Source organism: Mercenaria mercenaria, chromosome 3, assembly GCF_021730395.1.
Source record: "Mercenaria mercenaria strain notata chromosome 3, MADL_Memer_1, whole genome shotgun sequence".
Classification (NCBI taxonomy): Eukaryota; Metazoa; Mollusca; class Bivalvia; order Venerida; family Veneridae; genus Mercenaria; species Mercenaria mercenaria.
The window spans coordinates 37,335,164-37,353,200 of NC_069363.1; positions in this window are offsets into that span (position 1 = coordinate 37,335,164).

The window sequence follows — 18,037 nt, forward strand, 5'->3', positions numbered from 1 at the left end:
GATTATTTCTGAAAATGATTACAGTTAATAGATTTCTGTGATTGATTTATTTGAGACCAAACATTTAAGGTACAAATATATTGAAAGTATGTAAAATTTAATATGCTTCCAGCCCATACGAAAACCTCAAACCATGCTTTTTTATAAAACGAAGTTAAAGTTTAAACTGTAGATCGACACAACATACATTTTATAGTGGATTCAGCGGTCTTGATGAATTTTGTTATCTATTTATACATAAACGTTTGTCAAATTAAAAGTGCAAAAATTAATTATACTATTATTTCAAGTTTTTACAAGTTATTCTTACTCTATCCGGATAAAACCGAGATAAAAAAAATCAGTTTATCGTATCAACATTGAAATGTTAAAAATCAACTACTGTAAGCAAATCGTTCATTTTATTTTCCTGCTAATAGTATATTATACAGCAAGAGTCATTTCTTCTGGCTTAAAATTAGACAATTTGTTTTAAAAGCTTTAACACTGCAATCTGCCTTTTGAATACCATACGTCAGTTTGCCTTAAACCGTCTTATCTAGCAAGTTGAGTTTACACTAGGTCGTGTGTGGTCTTCGATCTGATTTTCTGCCTTATGCACGCATAGCGCATATGAGGTAAACCTGAAGGAAGTATTCAGAAATGTACCTTCCCATTTGTATAAATCTTCTGAAGAAATCATATAACTAGAAAAAACAATTTAAAGGCGTACGCTAGAATTCGGGCGAAATTTTTCCCAATAATAGATTTTTTTCAAACTTTGGATATTGAAGGACAATCATCTAAGAAACAAATATATGCAATAAAAGTCATAAGTTACCAGTAGTGAAAAAGAGTTATCTGCCCTTGAAAACGGCATTTTCTTAGATGGTTGTCCTTCAATATCCAAAGTTTAAAGAAATTCAATTACCTAGTTATTATATCTTCTTTATCAAACCCATTTTATATTAAAAACAGAACAAGCAATTAATGAAAACAAACTTTGGAGCTAAACTTTAAAATTAATAACTGAATGCGAACTTTATTTCGAAATGCCAATAAAAGTATGTTGTTGTGGTAAATGGTGAACTATACCAGAAGGCCCTTTAAAGCATATAATGTTACCAAGCGAAATAACAGCGGACTAGCTTCGATTATGAATCTGTTAATGAGAGGAGGAACATTGTAAACAACGACGATTAAGTAATTTTGGGTATTTTTCAACATACCTGCATTATGAGCAATTATTGTATTTAAGCCGAGGAAAAATTACAACAAAAATAGTAATATCTCAGTTATTTATTATCTCAAATACCATCTCGTGTTACAATGCATCTGTCAATGCCTAATGAAAGCATTTTAAATTGGATTAAAACGTTTAAACAGAATAAACACGTTACAGACCGACACTGGATATTTGGCTTTAAATGGTCGGATGTTTGGTAGCTTTTTTCCGTTTTCTTGTTTCAGTTGTGTATATTAATCCATTCACGAAAGAAACGTAGTGTTAAACTGTGGATAAATTGAACATCGCAGAGCATGGGTAAGTTTATCTCACATACAATTTATCAAGTAATAATAATAATAATGATAATAATGATAAAGCGAAATGAATCTAAAACCAAACGAAGCCAGCCAACAGTGTTAGTGAAAAACTGCCAAGCGCCGTTAAATATAAATACAATTTTACCATTTAAAGAAATCGTGATATTTCTTATGTTAGTCATAAACATTTTTACTAGACAGTTGGTTCATATCAGATGGAATTTTCCAGGTATCAATCGTTCCCCTTTTTATTTATTTTTAAAAAGAATACAAAATATGCCACTTTATTACAAGCTTTTTTGAGTTTGGTCTACCACGGGAAGCTTACGCTATATTTTAAAATTATTCATCCGTTCGTCAACATTTTTCTTTTAAAGATATTTTGAACAATTTCCTAGAGGCACTTATTTCAAATAAGTTATAAATAATACATCTAAACCGCACTTGGCTAGGAGTTTATGATGTATGTGCATTACCTCATTTTTATTTAATCGACTTTGCAATAACTATATATAATGTCCGCCTTGACATGAGAACGGGAGACCGAATGGAATTGTTCCAGCGTTGTTACGCCAGCCGCTGGTGCCTACCATTAAAGAGGATTTGGAAACAAATAAGCACAAAGCAACTGTGTTGTTAAAGTCAAACATCAAATATTTTCAACATGGATTACACTATAATAAGCAAAAACATTATTTATATAACTCCAGCGAAAATATTTGAAATGCATGACATTAAATGTTTTAATATTCAGTTGAATATTTAGGGCATACTACAAAACATGGAGTGGAGTGGTGGAGTGGTGTCAAAATTGGAGTGGAGTCGTGGAGTGGAGTCAAATTTGGAGTGGAGTCAAATTTACGAGTGGAGTCAAATTTGGAGTGGAGTCATCGAGTCAAAATTTTGAAATGTTGTATTAAGCCTGTGAAGCTCCATCTAAATTCCTGTTAACAAAATAATTGATTTATTGCCCTTTAGAGAAAATGCGAGTCAGTATATATATAATATATTTCTGAAAAAATAAATGTAGTGTCTATATCTATGTTCTAGTTCCATGTATTTCTAACACCTACCATGCGGTTGATTAAATATTTAAAGGTTTTATTAGGGTATATTGGATGGTTGTTGCCTACATTAATTTTCATTTTAAGTGACAGGAGAAAGGACGTGCATTATCATAGTGGTGTTAATTCCAGTTAAAAATGATGAAAAAAATTTGTAGCATTTTATGATGTAGCACTGGATTTATTATTTAAATTTGAAATGGCATTTGCATTTATATATTAAATGTTCATCACATGGAGATAACATGTTATTTTTCTTGTTAATATTAAAAGTAACAGACTTTTAGGTGAAACTTTATAAAATACATGTTTCTTATCTGTGAAATGCATTTGAGACCACTCGGATGAAGGGGATATTGGAATCATTAGGTCAATGTGACCATTTGAAGAGAATTTTCTTTTAAACATTACAAGCAACAGCCCATTTCTTAACGATCTTACCATCACACTTGCACCAGATTTTAATTCTTCATATCATTTGGATTGATGCAGAAATGAAAGTGTAAACGTGGGAATCATTTTATTTTTTATAGGTCAAGGCCTTATAGCTCTGACTCTGCTAGACTTTTTAGTCTGATTTGCCTTGTAATCACTCCTGATCTAGATCTAGATCTTAAGATCACTTCATATTGTATATAAATATGATTAGGATTCCAAAAGAAATCAAGATACATGTAATGTACTAGATCTAACAAGGTGATATGTAACAAATTGTGTTATACTGAAGGGCCGACAACTCTTGACTTACAGTATACAGGTGTAGCCCAGAATCAAACTTGTCTGAGATTTTAAGATTACATGTGCAAGGTATTTTATTTTGATATGTGTGTACATAGATGAAATAGTAATAAATTAACTAAATTATTTGCCCAATATATTTCCAGAAGGTATTTACATGTAGCTACCTGTGATAAACACAGAATGGTGAAAATCAATGAAAAATCCAAGTAATAGACAGTTTTGGATGCGCAGAAACATACCGTAGAAGTGGTAAACTTAGCAAGGTGGAAATTTTGGCAAATTGTAAAAATTCGCTAATATTTGTAAATAAAATTGTAATGTACCATAACAATGTGTTATCATTACACAAGTCAGGAAATCAGAAATTTGCTAAAATTTGTGCACCCCAAACAGATGGATTTCAAAAATTGCTAACTTTTTGACACTCAGAAATACGAGGGTCGTTCAATAAATAATGCTACTCCATGTGTAGTTCCTTAACTGGTGGTTATTTTTCAGTGCGGTTTTACACTGTAAAGCAATTTTTTGGGAACAAAGTAACATCGGAATAAAAAAATCGTTAAAGCCAAATTATAAAAAATAATTATTTGAATGAGGTGTACACGCTGGTTACTGGAGCATATCAAAAAATAATCATAACTTCGGTTTGACCTGGGCATCCAGGTCTCAGAATAATAGAATAACTTGTGAAATCTCATAATTCTATCATTTTTGTACGAGATACAGTAATTTGTGATGAGTTTGAGTTTGAGTTTGTTTTTAAGCACTTATTGCGTTTTTCATTTTACAAGAGAACTAAAACATCTTAACTCGAGGTTAATTCCATCTGAAATGAGTCTCGCTAGCGATTAATCTTAAGTTGTAAGAACTTGTTTCGCAATCGAAAATAAAGAAATTAGTGTAAACTTAAAATACAAGAATTTTTCAACGATCAACATCACACCTGACAAAATTGCAGAGGCTTATTGTACTCAACTCCTCATTTTTCGAGTAAAAATGTGCAACCATTTAATACAGTAACACTAAATTGTGGGTTGCTATAATGGAAAAATGTTTCATTGTAGCAACCTGCAGCCCGCAAAATATATACATGTACACAAAATTTCGGGCTTCGGGCTGCAGGTCGCGGGTTGATACAATAGAAATTTTGTCAGCAATAAAATTAATGAATTTAACACACCAACATGCATGCTACTTATTTTTTTATTTACCCGAGCTAAACGGTAGTCAATATTGCAATATCAGTGGACATAAACAATTTCAAACACTAATAATGCATAATCACAAATATTAAATTATTTATGTAACAAGTTTAAATATCTAAATTTTATCTGACTCATAAATTCCTCTTGTTTATTTTAAATTACATACTGTTGAAATAATTCATCTAATAAGATAATTAAACTTGTAAATTGATATTGATATTTGGTATTTAGAATGGGACTGAAAGGTTCTCATAATAAATCTGTCAACAAGTTTTGAAAATGATCTAAGGCCAAGTGAAAAATTTGTTAAGTAAAACAACAAAAACAACAAACTTCAATAAAAAAAAACACTGATGAGGAGTGTTATATTTGTTCACTGATAAAGGTTATGAAAAATAATGTCTATTATTATACCCAACCCATCAGAGAATACATCAAGTAGTAATTAGAACATGCTCCTACAGTTGTTCAGTTTGAACTTAGTTTTGGAAACTCGGTTATTACTTTTTACCAGTATTTTATACTGTGGTCTATTTGAATATGTTCCCATGGGTTGACCGCCTTTTGATTTGTTTACAACCGTTCTCAAATAAATAAATTTGTATTTCATATCTATGTGATGCTTTAAAATCTCTTCAAATCAACGAGATAAAATTTACTGACAATTAACAATTTGACCAAGCCCTCTGTTCCGTGTGGCTACAATCAATGTAAGACAAAAGCATTATTATGTTGAATAGTTATAAAAATATAAATAAATAAATATTATTGATAAAACAAATTTGACTCCACTCCATGACTCCATTCCAATTTTGACTCCACTTCTCTCCAAATTTGACTCCACTCCATGACTCCACTCCAATTTTGACTCCACTCCACTCCAAATTGGACTCCACTCCATGACTCCACTCCAATTTTGACTCCACTCCACTCCACGACTCCACTCCACGACTCCACTCCATGTTTTGTAGTATGCCAATATTTAGCGGACTTGAATTAGATTAAGTGGTAGATTAGTTTATGCCACCGCCTCGTGAATACATCTCGCATTATTTACTCATACAATTTAAGGTGAAGGAGAAAATCAAACACCTGTTTAGATTTTAACTTTATTTGCATGCTTGTAACAGGAGACTGATTGTTGGGATATTTATATCAGCAGTGAAATATACAGTAAACATACAGTTAATGTTTTAACAACCGGTTTACATTTCAAAACAATTAATATATAAAACCCTATACGTTTCTCTTTATGTCAAAACGCTTTAAATGGATGACACTTAATTGATCGCGCAAATACGAATCATGTTTCAGTATCACAGCTCTTTTGATGTGTTTTTTTTTTCATGAAATAATCTGTATGTAATTGTAAACAAGTAAATATGCAAAGCATGCTACTTCGTCGCTGTAGACCATCTAAGATATTGACGATCTGATTTTTAGTGTAACATTGTGATACCAAAAACAAATTTCATCTTTTCGCAAAGTCAGTCTCGTCATTAATATATTTTATCTGCATACATAAGTATATCTGTTCTTTCATAATTACATGATGAACCATAATTTGCTGCTGTTAATGAAGTAGTTTTGCATTGCCTCGCCAGTTCGTTACGTGCTATCAATGGTATCTTAGCTACTGTACTTATGATAGAGGGCATGGGTACATCTACGTCTATCTTTATTGGAGTAATGCTAAATACAATAGCAGTTTTCAATTACCTTCCATCTTTTTTAACTACTTGTAAACTCTTGAGAAACATGTCGAAATCAGACTTTCGTGTCATCTTTCAGTATTGCAGCTGGATTAATTGAAATGTGTAAATATGGTTGCGTATCAACCAAAAACCACTTAATTTAAGGCCGAGACAATACTTGGCTACAAGTAGTGTTAGAGTGATGCGCTAATTCATTACGCTATATTTAGATAAATGACATTATTAACTATGTCATGATGGAATACCTCGTGGCTGCGCCACTAATGTGAAAGATTTGAAATGCATGCCACTTGATGTTTTCATATTTAATTGGTGAATATTTAGCGTACTTTAATTAGATTAAGCGGTAGATTAGTTTATGCCACCGCCTCGTGAATACGTCTCGCATTATTTACTCATACCCATATTTTTTTAAATTAAGGTGAAGATGAAAATCAAACACCAGTTTAGATTTTAACTTTATTTGCATGCTTGTGACAGGAGACTGATTGTTGGAATATTTATATCAGCAGTGAAATATACAGTAAATATACAGTTAATGTTTTAACAACCGGTGTACATTTCAAAACAATTAATATAAAAATCCTATACGTTTCTCTTTATGTCAAAACGCTTTAAATGGATGACACTTAATTGATCGCGCAAATACGAATCATGTTTCAGTATCACAGCTCTTTGATGTGATTTTTTTTTTCATGAAATAATCTGTATGTAATTGTAAACAAGTAAACATGCAAAGCATGCTACTTCGTCGCTGTAGACCATCTAAGATATTGACGATCTGATTTTTAGTGTAACATTTTGATACCAAAAACAAATTTCATCTTTTCGCAAAGACTTAGTGTTGTCAAGTTAAAGTGAGTAATATGTTAATATATTTTATCTGCATACATAAGTATATCTGTACTATCATAATTACATGATGAACTTATTCCATAATTTGCTGCTGTTAATGAAGTAGTTTTGCATTGCCTCGCCATTCCGTTACGTCTTGTGCAAGTTTTATGGAATACATTATTTATATAACTCCAGCGAAAATATTTGAAATGCATGACATTAAATGTTTTAATATTCAGTTGAATATTTAGCGTACTTGAATTAGATTAAGTGGTGGATTAGTTTATGCCACCGCCTCGTGAATACGTCTCGCATTATTTACTCATACCCATATTTTTCAAATTAAGGAAAAGGTGAGAATCAAACACAGTCCTGTTAAGATATTAACTTAATCAGGGGACTAATTGTTGGGATATTTATATCAGCAGTGAAATATACTGTAAATATACAGTTAATGTTTTAACAACCGGTTTACATTTCAAAACAATATATAAAGCCCAACTCTGATATGTAGCAGAGTTCATGAACTCCTTATGCCTTTCTCTTTATGTCAAAACGGCTTTAACTGGATGACACTAAATTTATCGTGCATATACGGATCATGTTTCAGTTTAACAGCTCTTTGATGTGATTTTTTTTCATGAAATAATCTGTATAATTTGTAATCGTACACAAGTAAATATGCAAAACGTGCTACTTCGTCGCTGTAGACCATCTAAGATATTGACGATCAGATGTTTAGTGTAACATTTTGATACCAAACACAAATTTCATCTTTTCGCAAACACGGTAGAATAGAGGTAACATAGCAGAGTAGGGTCACACATGATAGAATAGTGGCAACGTACTAGAATAGTAGCAACACGGTAGAATAGAGGCAATATGGCAGAATATATGCTCACATGATGGAATAGAGGCAACATGGCAGTATAGAAGCAACATGGTAGAATAGAGGCATCATGGAAGAATAAAGACACACATGGTAGAATAGTAGCAGCACGGCAGAATAGAGGCAGTATAGCAGAATATATGCTCACATGATGGAATAGAGGCAACATGGCAGTATAGAAGCAACATGGTAGAATAGAGGCACATGTGGTAGAATAGAAGCAACATAGTTGAATAGAGGCAACATAGCAGAACAGATGCACACATAGTAGAATAGTGGCATAACATAATAAAATAATAGAGGCATACATGGTAGTATAGTGGCAACAGGGTAGAATAGAGGTAACATAGCAGAATAGAGCCACACATGAAGGAATGGTGGCAACGTACTAGAATAGTAGCAGCACGGTAGAATAGAGGTAATATGGCAGAATATATGCTCACATGGTGGAATAGAGGCAACGTGGCAGTATAGAGGCAACATGGTAGAATAGAGGCATCGTGGAAGAATAGAGACACACATGGTAGAATAGAATCAACACAGTATAATAGAGGCAACATAGCAAAACAGAGGCACACATGGTAGAATAGTGGCACAACATAATAACATAATAAAGGCACACATGGCAGGAAAGAGGCAACATGATAGAACAGAGGCACACATGATAGAAAAGAGGCAACGTTGCAGAATAGAGGCACACATGGTAGAATAGATGCAACGAGATAGAATAGAGGCAACATGGTAGAATAGTTGCATAACATAATTACATAGTAGAGGTACATATGACAGGAAAGAGGCAACATGGTAGAACAGAGGCACAAGTGATAGAAAAGAGGCAACGTAGGAGAATACAGGCAGACACGGTAGAAAAGAGGCTACACGCTGAATAGAAGTACACATGGTAGAACAGAGGAAACGAGGTAGAACAGAGGCAAACATGTAAGAAAAGGGAGTATGGCAGATCATAGGCTTACCTTGGAGAATAGAGGCACACATGGTACAGCAGAGGCACATGCGATAGAATGGAGATACAAATGACAGAAAAGAGGCAACATGGTAGTATAGAGGCATACTTTGTAGAACAAAGACACACGTGGTAGAATAGAGGCAAGATAGCAGAATGGGGGCTCGATAGTAGAATAGAGGCAAAAAGCAGAATAGAGGATCACATGGTAGAAAAGAAACAATACTGTAGAGCAGTATAACATAAGAGTATGGACTATTCAATAACCTTTGTTATACTGGATGAAACGTTATCTCTATATAATCATTTTGTAACATATTTTCTTTCAATGACTTCAGTTATAGATTAATTGTTATAGTGATTTGAAATGAGATTGTGCATCAGTAATAGAAGCAGATATCATAATACTTTCACCTTACCAATGAATGAAAGAATGCATACCTATTAATGTTGGATTTTTGTCTCTAACACTTTGTAACAAAGGAAAATATCACTTTAACAACGCTTAGAGTACATTGACACTTTGGGACAATGTTGTATAACACAACACGGGTTAGTGTTGGTGTTAAAATGCTAATAGGACGTTCTTTTGTAGTGGCAAAATACCCAAGACAAAACCGAGAATAACATATTGTTGCTGATGTAAACCTAAGGTAAAATTAGAAAATTAGTTATTTCATCTGTCACACAGTTTTTGTTAAGTCATTACATAACATGGTGTCATTTGCGAAAGAAACACTAATCATGACTGGGAGGACATTAGTGGTAATTTCACGCATACATTACATTGGCCTAACAGTAAGCTTAATTGCATATAATTAATCACTATCTAGTCAGGCTTTACATAAATAATATGTAAAGTAAGTTACCTTATGATGCAAATCTAAGTCTTAATCGAATATACATGTATAAAGAGTAAATAAAATATATACCACTAGGTAATGTTATTGTTAGATTGCATCATACTTTCATAAATTATGTTATTATTAGTTCATTATTAAAACAAGAAATATCAATAATTTTTTAAGGAAAATAACTGGAAATACTATTTTAACAACTAGAAAAACTATCATCAACAATTTTTGTTTAAAATGACATGTCGAATGTATCCACATATTGGCCACAAGACTAGAGCGTCTACGTTATGTTCGCTGACAGGAAAATTATTACATATACAAATGACAGATAAATATTGCTTGTGATCACACCGGTAATGCAACACATGCCAATACGAGTTAAGATAATATTTAAAGAAAGCAAAACAGTAATATCTTAATTAATTAGGGAATTATCTAAAATATGGAAAGAACAATTAAACACTCATAATTCAGCTTATCATACCATGCTGTAGCATTGATTATGCCTTTTGCGACCAGTGCAGGTCATGATCAGCCTGCACATGCGTGCAGTCTGATCATGACCTGCACTGTTCGCCATTCAGTCGTGATCTTTTTGGTATGCACCCCTTTTAACAATTAATGGTACTGTCCAAATTGAAAGAGGGACAAGTTCATTAAAGAAATTTAGCAGGGTGAGGGTTGGAGTTTGCATTCTTACTATGCCACAGGGAATTGTGAGAATAAACAACTAATTTCAAAGAGAAACCACACAGTCTGTGGATGAATAAAAATTGTGTAGTTCAAGAGAAATTGCCACTAAACTGATCTTGTACTAATTGCTTTTATTGCCTATTCGAAGATTTGAATTTTCAAGATACTAATGTGGCAAGTGGCGGTCCATGTCATTTAGCTTAGCAAATTTGGGAAAATTGGCTGTAAAGTGTAATTTGGAAATTTGAAAACAGCTTATCTTTTTGTAGTTTCCCTACCTATTTTGTCAACGTGACAATAAAAATTAAAGTGAATTGCGGTCATATTTAGCTCTTGGTTCGATCTACGAATGAGTTTTAGAAAAATACTTTAAACTGCCTATCATCCTAAATGGTTTGTATGGCCTTTGAATTTATGTAGTGTATAAATAACATATTTGTGACATGTGAGCTCTAGATAATTCTACAGTAATCCATCAAAGAAACACATCTTCAAATTTGTAATCGTAGTAATGATTGTTCTTGTCGGTCACGCTTGTTTCATAGCAATGCTGTATTTACATATCTCTAGATTCAAAGATTAAGCATTAGAACAAGCTATATCATTTTAGTTGATAAATGCTGAATAGTCTTGTATTATTTTATAAAGACTTGCACATTCATTAAGTCTATCCAATGGTACACATTGCATTCATCAGATAATTATATATCTTTTAAATTAATTATAGATAAACACACTAAGCTGTAATTAGTTTGTGTTATGCAGCATACTATCAGTATGTGCAGCAACAGTGCATCTTTATTGCTGACACAACAAATTTCATGGACTTGAGCTATGTTTACTTTAGACGGTGATTACTGCCACATAGACCACTTACCTGTGCAAAACGAACGAATTTATCTATTCTTTCGCGGCCAAATTGATGACGTTTTCACGCTGTATCTAAATGTAAACAAACTTCCTGCGTTATACAGACACAAACGGGATGTGTGTCTTTGATGTTATTAATGTGAATGGCTGACTGTTTGCTTCTATCTTCCTTTACTCTGTCTCCGTTCCTTTTACTATTTCATTAATTAAAAGCAAGCGGTATTTTTGCTGAATGATTGCATAACAATACATAGCAACGAATAGTTACACATAACACTGATACAGAATAAATATTTTATTAATACCCGTTTTTACTCACCGTTAAGTTAAAGATGGACCGGAAACGTCAATATTTGTCCTTGTCCCACCTTCTACAAGTTTCTTGAATTTCTGTTTGGTCAGTAGACGTCACATGCAGACAGGATATATTCCATATCCTGCTAGTAATTTTCCGATATGAATTTTAATTAAAACAAAATGGCTGCCGATTTGCTTGCATAATTGAATCAAGTCAGATTATAAGCTCCAGCTATAGACATCGTATAGTCGAGAGTAAATTTAGTGGAATTAACATATTTTATATAGCAGTTTGTCGAAGGACCATTTAATCTACGATTTAACAGGAAACGGGATGAAAGCCGAAGTTTCAAGACATTCCAGAAAACGTGAAATCTTATGATTTTCGAACGGATGGAACATAGTTTTTTTGTGTTTCTTATCAAAACCAGTAGACGTCTTGATTCCATATCGGTTGTGTCACGTCATCTTAATGTGTGTCGTTGCGTTAATTGTTTTATTTACGGTCACTATTGTCTATTGAACAACTTCAAAATTATAGCTTTGCAGCGAGAAATATTGACTGTTAATATTGCGCTCCTGAAGTCGCTTCAGAACTCATGCATATAACTCTATACAAAGCTAACAGCCTTTAAAAACCAAAGCCTTTCTATAATCTTGTAATATCTACAAAACTAAGGACCACTTGGATAGGAAGGCAGCAAGAGTCGGTAACTCTGTCGGATTCAAACAACAAATGCGTTAACATGCCACCAGTTTCCTTTTGTTAGCAAAGGCGATGTCCCAAATTTCAACTTACCTTGATTTAAACAAATTTCTAAAATGTTATAACAATTATATCGTCTTCACTGTGTGTTTTTGTTTGTTCTTTTGTTTGTTTTGTGTTTTACGCCGTTTTTCAACAGTATTTCAGTTATGCACCTGTCAATATTTTGCCCGCCCGGGGGAGCGGCGGGCATACACGGGACTTTAGACAGAAGACCATTCCCGACAGGCGGGAATTTGACAAACATTTGATGTACCAACCAGGCTCTAGGGTGGGATTTAGACAAAAAAGGTTGTCCCTAGGGTGGGGATTTAGACAACAAAATTTTTGAAATGTCAAATTCCCCCGGGTCGGCCCGCCGCCCCCCTGGGCGGGCAAAATATTGACAGGTGCATTATATAACGGCAGGCAGTTAACCAGTGTTCTTGGGTTCTGTACCAATACAAACCTGTTCACCGCAAGTAACTGCCAACTTCCCCACATGAATCAGAGGTGAGGTGGAGGACGAATGATGTCAGACACAGTGTCTTTTATCAAATCGTCACGGAGAACACACGTCCAGTCCGGGGATCGAACTCACGATCTGCGCTCTCCCTATTGAGCTAAGCGGGCGGAATTTTATAAACGTACTTTAAATATTATGATCGATTGTTCCAAAAATATTGGAGAAGGTTCTATGTTAAGTATATCAGTTAAGTATATGAGCCGCTGTTCGCTTTCAAAGCCTATTGCAATTAGAGAAACTGTTAGCGAACAGCAGGCTGGTCTGGGTCCATGCTGGTCGCAAAGGCACTATGTTGGTTTTGTCATGGCGCGGCTCATATACTGTTGTATTTGTATGTTTGTAGAAGGCCACATGACGCATGATGCACAATTTGTTTTTCTTCAAAAGCTGGTATTTAAATAAGTGTACACGCCATGTAATGCTAACCCTAGTAAATGTAATAACAGGATGCAGACAGACAGACACACCTATGCTGTATACTTATCATGCTTACATTTCTTATGCTCGTAAAACAACCTGGCTTATCATTACTTTCATACTGCGATTTATATTTAAGGCGAGACAATTCATTAGTTCAATGCAAATGTGTGCACAAACGGTTTTTAGTGATACATATTAACGCTTCTGAATGTCAATTTAAATAATGAAATCTCCTCTAACTGACGCACGTTTATGTATTTTAATAGTTTTGATTTATTTCCTTTTCTATCTTAATGCTTTACGGTATCATTTGCCTTCTAGCAAAACTTTGAATGAAGCTACTTCACAAATTAAAAAAATAAGACCGAAAATATCGTCGTATAGATTGACGAATGATTGGAAAACATAGTGTTTCTACATTACTACTTACACTTTTTGTCTCCGTGACCAAGTGGTTAAGGTCGTTGACTTCAATTCACTTGCCCCTCACCGATGTTGGTTCGAGCCTCCCTCGGGCTTTGAATTCTTCATGTGAGGAAGCCATCCAGCTGGCTTACGGAAGGTCGGTGGTACCCAGGTGCCCGCTCGTGATGAAATAATGCACGGAGGGACACAAAGGGTCTTCCTCCACCATCAAAGCGAGAAAGTCGCCATATGACCTATACTTGTGTCGGTGCCACGTTAAACCAAACAAAATAAATATATTTCTTGTAAGGAATAAAAATAAATTCACGGTAAAATGGCTGTTTCAACATAAATACATTGTTACGGTCGCTCATTTTAAGCCAATCTCTTACAACTGCATCTTTGCCTTAGTGGTTAGAGCATTAGACTAACACTTGAGAGCCACATTCAGTAGGGATTTTTCGTCGTAAAATGCTATGCTCTTTGATTTGTTACGGCTGAAAGTTCTTGAACATGACAGTCTAATTTGAATTCGCATCAGATTTTTTTTCAAGTGAGGTTGGTTGACGAGATTTACTTTTCAAATAGATATTATCCGTAAATTTGCATTTCAAATAAGATATAACAGTAAGCACATTCATCCGTATTTAAGTAGGACTAAGTTTATTCCGTATCTTGTAGATATATCTAAATTAAATATAGTTAATTCAATGATGACTTTCAACTGGTGGGACTTTTTACTATGAGTAATATCTTTTTCATTCGTGTACCAAAATATTACAAAATTACCTAACTTGTATTAATATTGCATATACTGAAATACCAACACGATATCTAAAATAATTTTACAGTTTATTTTATTGATGTTTTGGTGCCTTGCCTTTTTTAAGATAAACACAAACAAGTAAAACGGAAGCTACGTAGCATAAAAAAACGTAACTTTAAATGGCGGGTTTATACTCGTGATAAATATAATATTGCATAGTCAATTATGGTTTGGTAATAAAAACGCATGGCACCCAAAATCACCCAAATGAAACACAAAATACACTATAAAGCTATGGTGAAGTGAAACGTATTCAGACATATCAAATGATCAGTGAGTTATATGAAATATTCACGACCACGTCAAAACGCCATCCCTGTATCATGTACGGAAGCTTAGAAGGGCCTTCAGTTGTGAGAAAATGTTTTCACAAGTGCCGAAAATTAAGGCGAGATCCCTAAAACTTTAAGGTTTTTTCGAGTTGAAATTTCCGCATTGGTTCGAACTTTTCAAACAACTTGATTTGAATCTTCGTACAAAGACAGAAAGATTTTATTTTTCGTATTATTATTGTCGAGAAGTTGTACTTAATTACATCGCGGAAAAATCTTTGCGCGATATTGATAAGATATTTGCCTTTCTCGCCAAAAATACTCGCATTGAAGTAATTTATTTCTAACATCTCGACTTCAGCTTATTGCAATGAAAAACACTTTTAACATTTCGTACATTTCTTATCGACATGGTTTCCTATTCATCTTTCAAAATAAGTCACACGTTCCATATTGAGTGTCTCTATACCTTAACGTTACATTTGCTTTTTATCCTTCCCACAGGGGTATGGATAAACTGCGTTGTCCGTCCGTCCGTCGTCCGTGTTTCAGTCCGGTTGGAGCCTTATCAGAGACATGTCACTGTTTGGAGTATTTCAAATAAAATATGGTAGAAATGTTAATTGCTAGAAGGAAATGCCACCTTGCAAGTTTCAGTCAGATTGTCTGTGAAAGACAATGTTTATCGCCCTTAGTACATCTATATATAGTACAAATTTAGTGTTTTTATTCCAATTTCTGTCCGTCCAAAGCCATACCTAAAATACGGTTTAGACTATTTTTATGAAACTTGGTAGCAATGTAAACTGAGGTAAGGAAATGCGATCATGCAAGTTTCAGTCAGATGAAACGAGTTAATGCCCCTTGTACTTATATACATATATTATTTATGTAGAGTTTTATTGTCTTTCTATCCACCTGGAACCATATCTAAGACATTGTAAGGGGTATTTCAATAAAACGTGGTAATAATTTTGACTGCCATTGGTAAATGCGACACTGCACCAGAATAGTGCCCTTAGTACTTGTATAATGTTTACTATATATGACATTTCGTTGCAAATGGGATGTTGCAACCAAGTTTTGTACATATCAAACTTTCTTGACTGAGGTACGCGTTCTGATCACTGGGGTCAATGACAATGTCACCGTTACTAAATATAGAAAACTTATTTTCTCACAAAAATGAGATAAGCAGACCAAATCTGCTAGCTGTGTAGCCTTAAAAAAGAGCAACGTATATTTGAGTGGAATTTGGTACCTTGGGTCAAGGTCACTGTTACTAAATTATAGGCAAAGGATTCAGTCAAAAATCGGAAGTATGGAAATCTACACTGTAAAGCCCGAATTCTCGATTTTCATTAAACCAATCCTGAAAAATCTTTGACCTGATTATTATAATTAACATATTATAAAACAAGAGCCGTCACAGGAGACAGCGCTCTTGCTAGTTTCGATGCTGGATAGTGACATTGAGCACATTTGAGGAAGCTGGAGCTGTCACTGGAGTGTTTAATGACTCTAATCCGGATGAAGCTTAAGCTTGTGTCAAATGTATTTAGTAATAATAGATATAGAGATAGTGTATCAAAACATTAGATAAGTATAAAAGGGACATAATTCTTGGAATATTTCTGCAAGAGTAATGCCCCATGTTTCATATCATGTGACTAATAATGTGGAATAACTACTTTAAGTTTGAATCACTGAGATACAGCAAAAGTGCATCACAACTTTAACCTGAAATTCTAAGTAAAAAGGGGGCATAACTCATAATATACCGGTGTAAATGCTATTGACCTTATGACATATGATGTAGGTGATGATGTGGAACAACCATTTTAAGTTTGAATCAAATCCATTAGTGACAAAAGAGTTATGATGAAAAAGCTTTAAAATTAAACTAAAGTTCTAAACAAAAAGGGGGCATAATTTACTAAATATTGGTGTAATGGTTATTGCCCTTATGTCATATGATGTTGGTGATGATGCGAATCAACTATTTTAAGTTTGAATCAAATACGTTTGGTACTAACAGAGATAGAATGACAGTGCATCAAAACTTTAACCTGAAATTTTAAGTATAAAGGTAGATCATTCATAAATCATTGGCGCAAGTGTTATGGCCGTTGTGTTAAATGATGTGGATAATGATGTGGAACAATTGTTGTTAGTGTTTTTAATCAAACTCTTTCTATAATAACAAAGATACGATGGAAATGCATCAAAATCAGCCTAAAATCCTTAGTAAAAAACGGGCATGTTTCACGAAAAATTTGTGCCAGAGTTATTGACCTTGTGTCATATGATGTGGGTGAGTATGAAATGGGTGATGATGTGGAACAATTGTTTTAAGTTTGAATCAGATCGTTTTTATTATAATTTAGATAGAAAGTGCACAAAAAACTTTAAACTGAAATTCTGAGTAAAAAGGGGGGTAATTCATGAACTATTGGTGCGAGAGATATTAGCTTTGTGCCATATGATGTGGGTGATGATGAGAAATAACTATTTTATGGTTGAAGTATTCCATCAAGTAATTACAGAGATAAAAAGGTAAGTACATTAAATCTTTAACCAAGGTGTGTTAGCGGAAGGGCCGGATCGAGTAAGATAGATAAAACTTATACAAATAAGGAAGCCGACGTAGATGCAGACAAATGGATGATTGTAAGAACCCTATCTATTCTCTGAAACTAATTGATGTAGTACACTTTGTTCAGAGGCAGCTAAACATACATTCTGAGAAAAAAGTCTTATGCATGTGGTCATGTACCGTATAAAGTCTTGCAGTTACTTTCAAAGAAGTATTTGAGATGCCACTTCCAAAAATAATGTCGACAAAAATACGCGAAATGCAAAAAGTTTTTTTTCGGCATCGTGAAATATTTAAGTCGTCATCACCAAAACTTATCTAGCCATCTCATAAAAATTATTCCAACATGTTTATTCAGAGCTAATTTTCGATATAACAATATACGAAATGACAAAAGATTTTTTCTTTGCAACTAAATTTAAATCGTGTTGATGGAAAAATATACTACAGTGCGAGCATTTTAATGCGAGAAAACCATAAAGTTTTAGGCATCTCGTCTTAGTTTTCTGTACTTGTGAAAACATTTTCTCACAACTGAAGGTCCTTCTAAGCTTCCGTAATCATGTGTATGAAACGGGAAAAAAAAACGCC